At 40.8% G+C, this 11,722-nt stretch overlaps 1 protein-coding gene across 3 annotated transcripts in view; it reads right to left on the reverse strand.

Moving 5' to 3' along the window:
* The window catches only part of RALBP1 (ralA binding protein 1), a 47,476-nt gene extending 37,047 nt beyond the window's left edge, over positions 1-10,429 (reverse strand). Inside the window, exon 1 of one of the 3 annotated variants that reach the window (XM_042909461.1) lies at positions 10,314-10,429. The gene's annotated coding sequence lies outside the window, so the exon portion shown is untranslated. Of the gene's footprint in view, positions 1-9,796; positions 9,964-10,313 lie in introns of those variants that run through there. The other 2 variants (XM_042909458.1, XM_042909459.1) reach the window with 2 other exon arrangements.
* Between the last annotated feature and the right edge of the window lie 1,293 nt (positions 10,430-11,722).

The raw sequence follows: 11,722 nt of genomic DNA on the forward strand, positions 1-11,722 counted from the left end.
GGGTATAAACACAAAACACACAAAAAAGAGATTTTAAAAATTAAGGAATAGGAAATTAAAGACATGTTCTTTTTTAACTGCAAATCTTCTGAAGATGAACAGGTCTGATACCCAATAATGGAAGGGTGTGTAGAAAGAGACACCCTAATACATTAGTCGTAAAAGTGTAAACTGATACATTTAAAAGGGCAATTTAACAAAACCTATCAAAAATTAATATTCTCACCTAGCAATTCCACTATTAAAACCTTATCCTCAAACACACAAAAGTAAGCAAGAATATAAGTAAAAGGATACTTAACATCACATTTATAACAGCCAAGAAACCTTTATTTACATTGCATCTCTATACACATCTAAAATCCTTTAAAAATAAAGCACTGAGAAGAATATGCTGGCTTACTGTATGCTACATGAAATTCACTTGAACTATACGAATACCAGGTAGCCTAGAAGTTAAGTGTAGTGTAATAGATGGAATGTTGGCAAAATGCTGGCATGAGAAACAGCAAAAGTCCACCCCTCCGTAAAAGCAACTAAAAACTGTGAGAATCAACTTTTCCAGAACAGCAGAAACTAACCCAAAGCTTGCAGCAATCCCAGGATTACTTATTCAAGACACCACTAAATCTTGGTAAAAACACAGAGCTTTGTGGCATTTAACTTACTCTCGTCCTACCCTGAGCTCCGCAGATCAGTGGCAGCCATGAAAACAGCAGCACACGTTCCCAGCACTGGCCGGCAGAACAAACCTCATTCACAAACAAACTGAAACTATTTGTTTTGACCTACCTAAGGGCTCCCTGGAAGACTTTCTGAAAAGTCGAGCTTTATCTCACCTAATACTGCTACCTCAGACTTTCCCCAAAGCTAAAGCCACTACAGGACACAAAGGGTATTTGCCAAAAACATTTACAGGCAGATGTTTTCAGCGCTGCTGCCTGATGCAATGAGTAAAAGCTGGGGCAAACAAACTGACCAAAAAACCTTGAGTGGTAAGGCTGGGCGATGAGATGTTTTGGGAAATAAAGACCTTGAACAGATTCCTGGGAAATCTAGGACGCAATGTGTATGCCCAGGGCTGTGCACATGCTCAGGAATTTTGTCAGCTCTTGACTTTTTTTTTTTCTTCCAGTACTTGGACTATGTCATCCCACCACTTCCTGGCTTCTATGGTTTCTGCTAAGAAGTCAGAGCAGTTGGCTGTTAAGTGATATTGAGGATTCTTGTATGTGGGGAGTCACTTCTGTCTTGCTTCTTTCAAGATTCTCTCTTTGTTTTTCAACTGTTTGATTAAGAGTCTCAGTGTGAATCTCACTGAGTTTACTGTACCAAGAAGGCTCACTCTGGATGACCCTGACCTTTATACAAACAGGAAATTAAGACTAACCAGAGCTGTAAAGTGGCCGAGTGCTCAAGGAATACTTCAACAGTAGCACAACACCCCTCTGAACATACTGGGAGATATTTTTGGTATGAAATGTTTTAAGGAAATACCTGTCCAATCATTAGCTGACCAATAAGCTAACAGAACACAGACTTCAATGGGCACACATAATAAAGAATATATATACTTTAGAAAATTAGTTCAGAAAAGTTTCTAAACAACTAACAACAGTTACAAGTAGCAACAACCTTGGGGAAAGTGGAGAACCTAATTTCCAGAACTGCCATTTTATAATACTCAAAATGTCCAATTTCAACAAAAAATTACGCACATGTAAAGAAACAAGAAGGAATGGCCCACATACACAGGAAAAAAAAAAAGCAATCACCGGAAACTCCCTAAGGAATCCCAGATATCAGACTTACTAGACAAAGACTTTAAGATCTGATTTAAGTATGTTCAAAAGCTGAAGGAAATGATGCCTAAAAAAACTAAAAGAAAGCGTAAGAATTCTGTCTCACCAGGTAGAGAACATCAATAAAAAGATAGAAATTACTTTTAGGAGCACCTGGGTGGCTCAGTCAGTTAAGCATCCAACTCTTGATTTTGGCTCAGGTCATGATCTCCTCTTTCACGGGTTCAAGCTCTGCATCGAACTCTGTGCTAATGGCGCAGAGTCTGCTTGGGATCCTCTCTCTCCCTCCACCCCTCCCCTGCTTACGTGTGCACTCTCTCTCTCTCTCTCTCTCTCAAAGTCAATAAACACTAAAAATAAATAAATAAAAATTAAAAAATTATTTTTTAAAGAATCAAATAGAAATTCTGGAATTAAAAAGTATAACAACTGATATGAAAAATTCACTATACAGACTCAACATCAGATTTGAGAAGGCAGGACAAAGACCAGTGATCTTAAAGACAGGTCAATTGATATATATCAGTCTGGGGATCAGAAAGAAAAATTAATGAAGAAAATATAACAAAACCTAAGAGATCTGTGGTACACCATCTGGCATACCAAGTATAGTGGCAGTCCCAAAAGAAGAGGAGAGAGAAAAGTGAAGAAATAATATCTGAAGAAACTGTGGCTAAAAACTTCTCGAATTTAATGAAATATTAATCTATATATCAAAGAAGCTCACTAAACTCCAAGCAGGAGAAATTCAATGAAATTCACACTGAGGCACATCTTCATCAAATAGTTATAAAAACAAAGAGAGAATCTTGAAAGAAGCCCACGGAAGTGACTCATCACATACAAGGCATCTTCATTCATTAACAGCTGACTTCTCATCAGAAACCATACAGGCCAGAAGGCAGTGGGATGACATAATCAAAGTACTGGAAGGAAAAAACTGTCAACCAAGAATCTTTATCTTGTATAATTATCCTTCAGAATTGAAAGAAAAAAATAATACATTCTCAGAAGAAAAAAATCTGAAAAAATTCATTGCTAATTGGCTTATCCTACAAGAAATGCTAAAGGGAGTCCTTCATGCTGAAATGAAAGGACACTAGACAGTAATTTGAATCCACATGAAGAAATAAAGAACGGCAGTAAAAGTAACTACAAAGGTAAATGTAAAAGATAGCATAAATGTATTTTTCATTTGTATCTATTTTCTCTGCATAAAGCAACAGTTTTAAATCAGATGGACATACAAGGTATAAAGATACAACTTGTGACAACAGCACTATAAAGGGGAGTGGAGCTATAGGAGTACACTGTTGAAATTAACCTGTTATTAATCTGAACTAGACTAATACAAATTAAAATGTTAATCATAACCCCAGGTTAACCACTAAGAGCTAACTCAAAACTATGTAGTAAACAAAATATAGGAATTAAAATAGTACACTGCAAAGAAACAGAAAAGGCAATAATGGAAGAAATGAAGAATAAAAAAAATTTTAAATATATAGAAAACAAACAGTAATAGGGCAGGAGTTCTTATTAATGAATAATTACTTCAAATATAAATTGGCTGAATTCCCAAAATTAAAAGGCAGACACTAGCAAAACAGATTTTTTTTTTTTTTAAAGATACAACTATCTATTGCCCATAAGACACTCACTTTAGGTTCTAAGACACAAGTTGAAAATAAAAAGATATTTCATACAACCCGTAACCAAAAGAGTGCTGGGAGGACTGGCTATACTAGTAACAAAATAAATTTTAAAACAAAAATATATTCTAAGAGACAAAGAAAAATATTTAATGATAAAACGGTAAGATAACAATTACAAACATATATGCACCTAATAACAGAACCCTAAAAGACATGGAACAAAAAAACTAACTAAATTGAAAGGAAAAACTGTTCAACAATAGTTGAAGACTTCAAAATGTATAGACTAACTAGACAAAACATCAATAAGAAAAAGAGAAGACTTGAACAATACTTTAAACTAAACCTAACAGAAATCCACAGAACACTCCACTCAACAATAGCAGAATACAGATTCATCCCAAGTGCATCTGGAACATTCTTAAAGAAAGATCATATGTTAGGCCATGAACAAATCTGAATAAATTTTATAAGACTGAAAACACATAAAGTATATTCTCTGACCACAATGAAATAACAATGAAAATCAATAATTTGAAAAATAATTTTTAAATTAAAAAGTATGTAGGAACCTTAACCAACATTTAACAGAACATCTGACAGACTAAGAATAGAAGGGAACTTTGTCAAACTGATCAAGGGCATCAGTGAAAAACCCATAGTTAACATTACAATTAATGGTGAAAGACTGAAAGCTTTCCTCCTAAGACCAGGAACAGGACAAGGAGATTTGTCCTTGCCACTTCTATTCAACATTGAACTGGAAGTTCTAGCCAGGACAACCAGGCAAAAAAAAAAAAAAAAAAAGCATTCACATTGCAAAGGAAGAAGTAAAACTGTCTCCATTCACAGATGACAGAATCTTACATAGAAAACCCAAAAGAATATACTAGAAAATTATTAGAGACAATAAATGAGTTTAACAAAGTTATAGGATACAAGATGAAGATAGAAAATTAACTGTGTATGATGATACAGTCCAAAAATGAAATTTTAAAAAAATTCCATTTGTGGAGGTAAAAGGTACAACATAGGGAATATAGACTTTTCAGACCGGAGGACTCAACAATGTTAAGACAAAATAATAATGCCCTAACTCAAAGGGATATATAGATTCAATGCAAACTCTATCAAAATTTCAACAATCTCTTTTGCAGAAATGGAAAAGCTGATCTTCAGTTTAACATGGAATTACAATGGGCCCTGAATCAAGCCACAAAAAATAATGAAACAGAAGAAGGTGGAACACTTACACTTCCCGATTTCAAAAGGTACTACAAAACTATAGAATAGCCAAAACAATGTAGTATTGGCATTAGTATAAACATACAGACCTACAGAATTGATTGGAGTCCAGAAATAAACCCAAACATCTATGGTCAACTGATTACCAACAAGGGTGCCAAGACTATTCAATGGGAAAAGAATGGTCTCTTCAACAGATGGGTATTTAACAACTGGATTTCCACATGCAAAAAAACGGACCCATATCTCAGACCACACATAAAAATTCACTCAAAATGAATTAACACCGAAACATAAAAACTAAAACCATAAAACTCTTAAAAGAGTACTAGCCTAAATTTTTACATCCTTGGATTTGACAATGGATTCTTAAATATGACAACAAAATCATGAGTAACAAAAAGGAAAAAATGGACAGGCTGTACTTCATCAAAATTAAAAACTTTTACTATCAGAAGATGTTATCAAGAAAGTAAAAAGACAACCTGAAGAACGGAAAATATTTGCACATCATCTATTTGATAAGGGTCTAGCATCCAGAATAAACAAAAAGAACTCTTACAACGCAAAAACATAGAGACAACCCAATTTAAAGTGGGCAAAGGACTTGAGTAGGTATTTTTCCAAAGATGACCTACAAAAGCCATTGAAAAGATGGTCAATATCATCAAATCAAAACCACAATGAGATACCAATTCACACCCACAATGATAACTAAAATTTTAAAACCCAGAACATAACAAGTGTTGGTGAGGATATGGAGATACCAGAATCCCTACACTGCATGATGAAATGGTACAGCTGCTTTGGGAAACAGTTTGGCACTTCCTCAAAATGTTAAACGTAAGAGTCGCTATACGATCCAGCAATTCTATTCCTTGGTATATACCCAGGAGGAACATACATCCACACCAAAACTTGCACATGAATATTCACACCAACATTATTCACAATAGCCATAAAGTAGAAAAAACTCAGTCACCAACTGATCACTGGATAAACAAAACATGGTGCAACCAGGCAATGGAAGATTATTTGGCAATAAAAAGGAATTAAGTCCTGATATATGCTACAATATGATAAACGTCGAAAACATTATACTGAGTAAAGGAAGTCAGTCACAAATGATAATATATATGATTCCATTTATACAAAATGTCCAGAGTAGGCAAATCCAGAGAGAGCAAGTAGGTTAGTGGTTGCTAATGGGTGGGAGTAGGGGGAATGGTGAGTGACTGACAACGCGTAAAAGGTTTCTTCCTCGGGATAATAAAAACGTTCTAGTTGACTGTGGAGATGGCTGCACAACTGTATGAATATACTAAAAACCGCTAAATTGTACACTTGAAAAAAGCAGGCTTAAATCTTTGCCATGTTAAAAGTCACTCCCTTAACCCTTTCTACCTTCTGCTAACACCTCTTTCCATTCTTCACAGCTAAGACTTATTTATTCTTGAAATAATCTACATTTATTTTCTTCACTCTCTGACCTTCTATTAACTCCTCAATTCAATAAAACCTAGTTCCTTCCCCAAAAGTTAATTGTATTAAGTAGAATTTAAGTTAAGCATTAAGTAGAATGTTACAACTGATCTTAGTTATTAAATTCAATAGACTCCTAACAATCCTTGTTTAACTCAAGTTCTCAAAGCAGTTAGAGCATAGCTTTTTTTTTTTTTAATTTTTTTTTTTTTTTTCCTGGAGAGTTGGTTTTGAAGTACAACTTCCTTTTGAAATGATTCCATTTTGGCTTCTATGACATTTTCTCATGATTTCTCTGCATCTCTAGACACAGGAATTTCCCTTTCCAGGTCTTATTCCTCTATCTGGCTTTAAATGTTATTCTCCATTGTCTATTTCCAGGACTATCCTCCATTGGTAAATTCTTCCTACATGGTATTACCTAAATCAAAGGTTTCAGCTACCACCTAGAATACAGCCTGCTGACTTGCACAGTAAGACTTCTCGGAGACTCCAAATCCACACACCCGACTCTGCAGCCAATGTTTCCACTTGAATGTTTCATAGATTAACTCCCTATTCAGTATATCCAAAAGCTAAAATACTGTTCCTCCCCAAGTTTGCTCCTCTTCCTGAAGTCCCTGTCTCAGTACAGAGTTGACCCTTGAACAACATGAGTTTGAGCTGTGCAGGTCCACTCATATGTGGTCTTTTTCGATAAATACAGTACTGTACTGTAAACGTATTTTTCTTCCTTATAATTTTCTTAATAACACTTTTTTTTCCTCTAACTTTACCATAAGAATACAGTATATAACACACATGACATATAAAATATGTGTTAATTGACTTTTTGTTATCAGTAGGGCTTCCAGTCAACAGCAGGCTATTAGTGGTTAAGTTCTGAGGGGGTCAAAAGTTATACATGAATTTTAGACTGCAGGGGGGTCAGCACCCCTACCCCCTGCATTGTTCAAGGGTCAACTGTACTTTACCATTGTCTATTCAATCACCCAAGTTAAAATCCAACTGTAACTGAATCCTATGAATTCTACTTTCTAAATGTTTGTGCTAGGAACTTACTCCTGTGTATCTCCACTGCTGCTACCTTAAACGTAGGGTCTTACTTGTCACCTCAATTATTACAAAAACTCCTAACCAGTCTCTCTGCACCCTGCCTTACCTCCCCTCCCTCCCTTCTGAAATCTGCATTCTGTAATACCAGAATGATCTTTCTAAAATGAAAACCTTTCAAGAATCTTTCCTGATTAAAATCCATGAACTCTATTATTATCTATAGGAAAAAAAACCTCTAGAATCCCTAGAATGGCATGCAATGCTCAAGGATCTATCTAGGCAGCCTCATCTTCTGCTACTTCCACCATAAACCCAATGCCATAGTTGTAGAGAACGACTTCTAATTTTTAAAAGTGTTCTATGCTCTCTCTAATCATGTCCAGCTTTCCTTCTGCCTTAAGTTCCTTTCTCTCATTTTCTGCCTCAGTCATGCCTAAACCTTCAAGTTTAAGAATTTAAAGCATGAAGTACCTAAGACAACACCTAACACACAGCAGGGAGCTAATGGGTTGAGCTGGCCTAGGCTTCTCTTTTCTTTATCCTGTCTCAGTGACTCCTATTTGCTCACAAGATAAAAGCTGGGATTACTTCAACTGTGTATAAGACTATCCATAATTTCGCCTCTGCCAACTCACTATGGCAGCTTAGACCCCTGTGCTTTTGCTCACACTCCTTCTACCTAAATGCCCATCCTTACTCTTTTCATCCCCTCCTATACATAACGTTTTCCTTACCGCTGCCACCTTTCTCAATCTCCTCTTCCTTTAGGAAACTGGCCACTAACTCCTTTGTACACCCTGTATACGCCCACGCTTTGTCCAGTCAAAATAATCTCAAAAACGTACTGTACTTGGTAACGGTTCAAGTCAGAGATAGAATCTGACCATTCTGAAAGCAGGGGCAGTGCCTTATCCATCTGGAAGTCTTCTTCACCTGGGACAGTACCTGCTGCTATGGAATTATTACTAGTAATTCTCCCATACTAAATGACCTGCATTCTTCCTTATTCCTCCCACATATACTAACTTAGGTTTCGATCAGGAATTTTCTTTCAAAAAGGACATATTTGGGGGTTACATTCAGGCCCAATCTCTCCTTGCCAAGCAAACAGCTGTGCAAACACAACGATACAAATTAAATATTCATTTTCTGACACTTCTGGTTTTCTAAATTAGAAAGACCTAAAATGAGAGATTATTTTGAAGAGAGAGCAAATTAAGTTATGGTACATGGCCTCAAGATTCTTTGTTCAAAGAATTACCGCCCTATGGTTACTGTTAAACTAGCCTACTCCACTTAAATCTATGGGTCACTTTGAAAAGTGGGAACCACTCTACTAACTTCCTTCCTACCTCTCCTACTGCCAATACAGTTTACAGCAATTACTCATTTTCGGGAAGACACTCAGAAAGGAACTATCAAATCACCAAGATAACTGGAAACGTGTCAAGTGAGGTTACCTTTCTTATTCGCAGTCCCATTTTTTCATTTGGAAGTGCTGCCTCCATAATCACCAAACCAAAAGTGAGCTTGCTCCTTATCACCACTTAAATATTTTATGAATAACTCCCAAGTATGATGGAATGCTACCTAAAGTTGCAGCAGCCTTTGAACATGCCCACTCCACTAAAAAAATTCAGCGAAAGCTTTTCTAATCAGGCTAGATGGTGTGTGAACTCCATGTCCAAACGACTGCACTTCTCTTACCATGCACATTCAAAGTATCTCGACTTCACATTTTAATTACTGTCAAGAACTCTACTAGGCCTTAGAAGTAACAAGCTGCTTAGGCAAGAGGGAGGCTCGGAAGTAATGAATCGCAAAACTCGAAACAGCGTAATTATTTCAGGTTAAGACTGAGGTGTGGAATATTGTGTAAAACCTGTTCCATTCTGCTAAGGATAAATTTTAAAAGGGGGAGGGGGGTGCGACCTCAAGAAGAGCCTTTTGGCACAAGCATACTTGAGAATGAGTTGTAAGAAGGATTCTCAACTCCAGATCTGTCCCCATTCGCACTGAAACCTGAACGAAAGACCGAAGCACTCAAAGGAGCTCCACTGCTTCCATGCCAGCGGTGGGAAACATCAAGAGCCTTTTCCTAGCCCACTGGACAAGTCCCGGAGACGGGTCAATACTCCGGGTGCGATGAAAAAACAGTGATTATATAAAAGACAGAGTCCCCTCTCCTCCGTTCCGGTGCCCAAGAGCTGCCCTGAGGCCTGGAGACTCAAGGGGGGAGGGGCCCGGTTCCCGACCCTCCTCCTCCGGACCCCGAGAGCACCAAATCACAAACGCGGGTGCCACGAGGGAGGCCCGGCCGGCAAATGGGAGGAACGGCCGGCAAGGGGGCGAGAACTGGGGAGAAGCCTGCCCGGGATGAACCCGCACTCGGGGCAGCCACGCCCCCCACCCCCAACTCCAACCCCGCGCGCGGCGAGCTCCCAGCCCCGCACGCTGCCTGACAGACGCCGCTGCGAGGTGGGTGCGGAGAGCGCCCCGCGGGCAGGCGAGGGGCACCGCCACGACCCCCGCACGCCACCGCTGGCCGCCACTGACCTGTGCCTGACGCCGCGCGACCGCCCGCCCCGCCGCAGCCGCCGCCTCCTCGCGCTCACCGTGCCGCCGCAGCCACCGTAGGCGCCTCCTGCGCTGCGCCCCTGGCCGGCCTCGGGCGCCCCATTCCCACCCCGCCCCAGCCTCCGCCTGTTTACAATGATTGGGACAGAACGGGACGAACCGGCCCAGCGCGCACGCGCATTCCCTCCTACCGCCGCTGCCGGCTTCCCGGGTCCTCCTCCCTGCGCTGACGGCTAAAGCCGTCAAGGGCAAACGCCCTGTGCCCTCGCGCGGGGCACGCTGGGAGGCGTAGTTCTCCGACGCCCAGCGCCCAGTTTACGTGAGGGCCTTTCGTCGAGGAAGCACACTACAACACCCTGGAAGCACCGCGCCTCCTTCGGCCCAGGGGCTCGCTAAGGAAGCTGAGGGAGCGCGCGAGAGAACGCGCCGCGCGGGTGCTCAGCGAGCGCCTGCGCAGTCCCGGGTCTTGGGGGACTGGGTGGGATGTAACACCTACCTCCAGCGAGTATCAGTGAAGGAGGTTTTGGGGCAGCGGCTGCGGTGGTCTTGAGAAAGGAAAGAGCTTTCCTCTCCACCCTCTGGCTGGCTGCTCCTCAGCTCCCGAAGTGCAGACCTTTTGTGCCAGCAGGCTTCGGTCGTCCCAACCAGTTAAACCAGCCTAGGAGGCCGGCCCAGCCTGCCGCTGGGTGGGGCATCTTCCCGGCCTTGGACTGGGTGGGGAATCTTTTGCTTGGGTGGGGACTCTTGCTGTGGGCTTTCTTTAAAGGAAGCTCCGTGGGCCTCTGAGGCGAAACTTGGCCTAAAGCTCTGTGTCGGGACCCCTCTAAGAATTCCTACAATAGGTGTTGACAAGGGCCAGCCCTTGGTGCGTGCCGTGCTGTGGGACTGCCGTCTTCCACCGCCCTCCTTGGTTCAACATTGGCAAAGGAAGACCTGAATTAGCACTGCCCGGCCGCATGCTTAGGTTGCAAGGAGAAATAACAATCCTGGGGAAGGCTGACAATAACTAAATTTCCCCCCAAGACTCCTAGGCTTGAAGAATTATTCTGCTAATGCGTGGCTGGAAATCGGGTCTTTTGAAGTGTTCTTGTTTTATAAAAGTTGGGTGGCTAATCAGGGGAAAGATATGCTTTGGGATAAATGGCCTTCCTGATCATTTACATACCTACGTGCAATACTGTCTTCAGAACTTCATTGTATTATGTAGATGAATCCGTGGGATCTGCCCTGCCCTGTACCTCCCAGATAAACCGACAAGTTGACAATAGGTCTCTCCCTTGTACACGTGTTTTCTACTCAGTAAAGTTCAGCCCCCTCAGCCTGACTTTCGAGAGCCTCCCACAATTAGATCCCAGCAGGGTCTTTGGTACCTGTTGTTTCCTGACTGCTTGAGAAGCTTTCTTTTTGCCCTTCTGGCAACAGAAGAGTGTCCTCTGACCACTGAGATGGGCATGTTACAACGTCAGTTACAATACTCTTTGCTTCTGGCAGCACTATTTGGGCCAAGGGATAGGCACTGACCTGAGTTGGGCATTATTGAGCCCTTGCTTGAAATTGCTACATGGACAAAGAAAAGGGAGGGGGGGAAAAGCCGCTTATTGGGGTAACTGCTGATGGCCATATCCTTCATAAGGTGAGCCTTTTCTGCAGTAGCCATGAATGAGGCCAAAACAGGAGGGGAGGGTGGGTTGGAACGAGAAATCAATTGCTGACAGCATGAAGACTCTGGTTTTAGTTTCAAAGGCCAATTCTTCTTTAAGTGCTTTGAGCATATGAGCCTCGCTGGGGGAGCTGATACAGTTGTTTATTTATTCTTATTTAGGGCTAATTTGTGTGGTTGTATAACATTTGTTGGTTGCCTCCTGAGCATTCATTCCTCTCATTTAAGCCATCGAGCATAACCAT

This window comes from Panthera leo, chromosome D3, assembly GCF_018350215.1.
Source record: "Panthera leo isolate Ple1 chromosome D3, P.leo_Ple1_pat1.1, whole genome shotgun sequence".
Lineage (NCBI taxonomy): Eukaryota > Metazoa > Chordata > Mammalia > Carnivora > Felidae > Panthera > Panthera leo.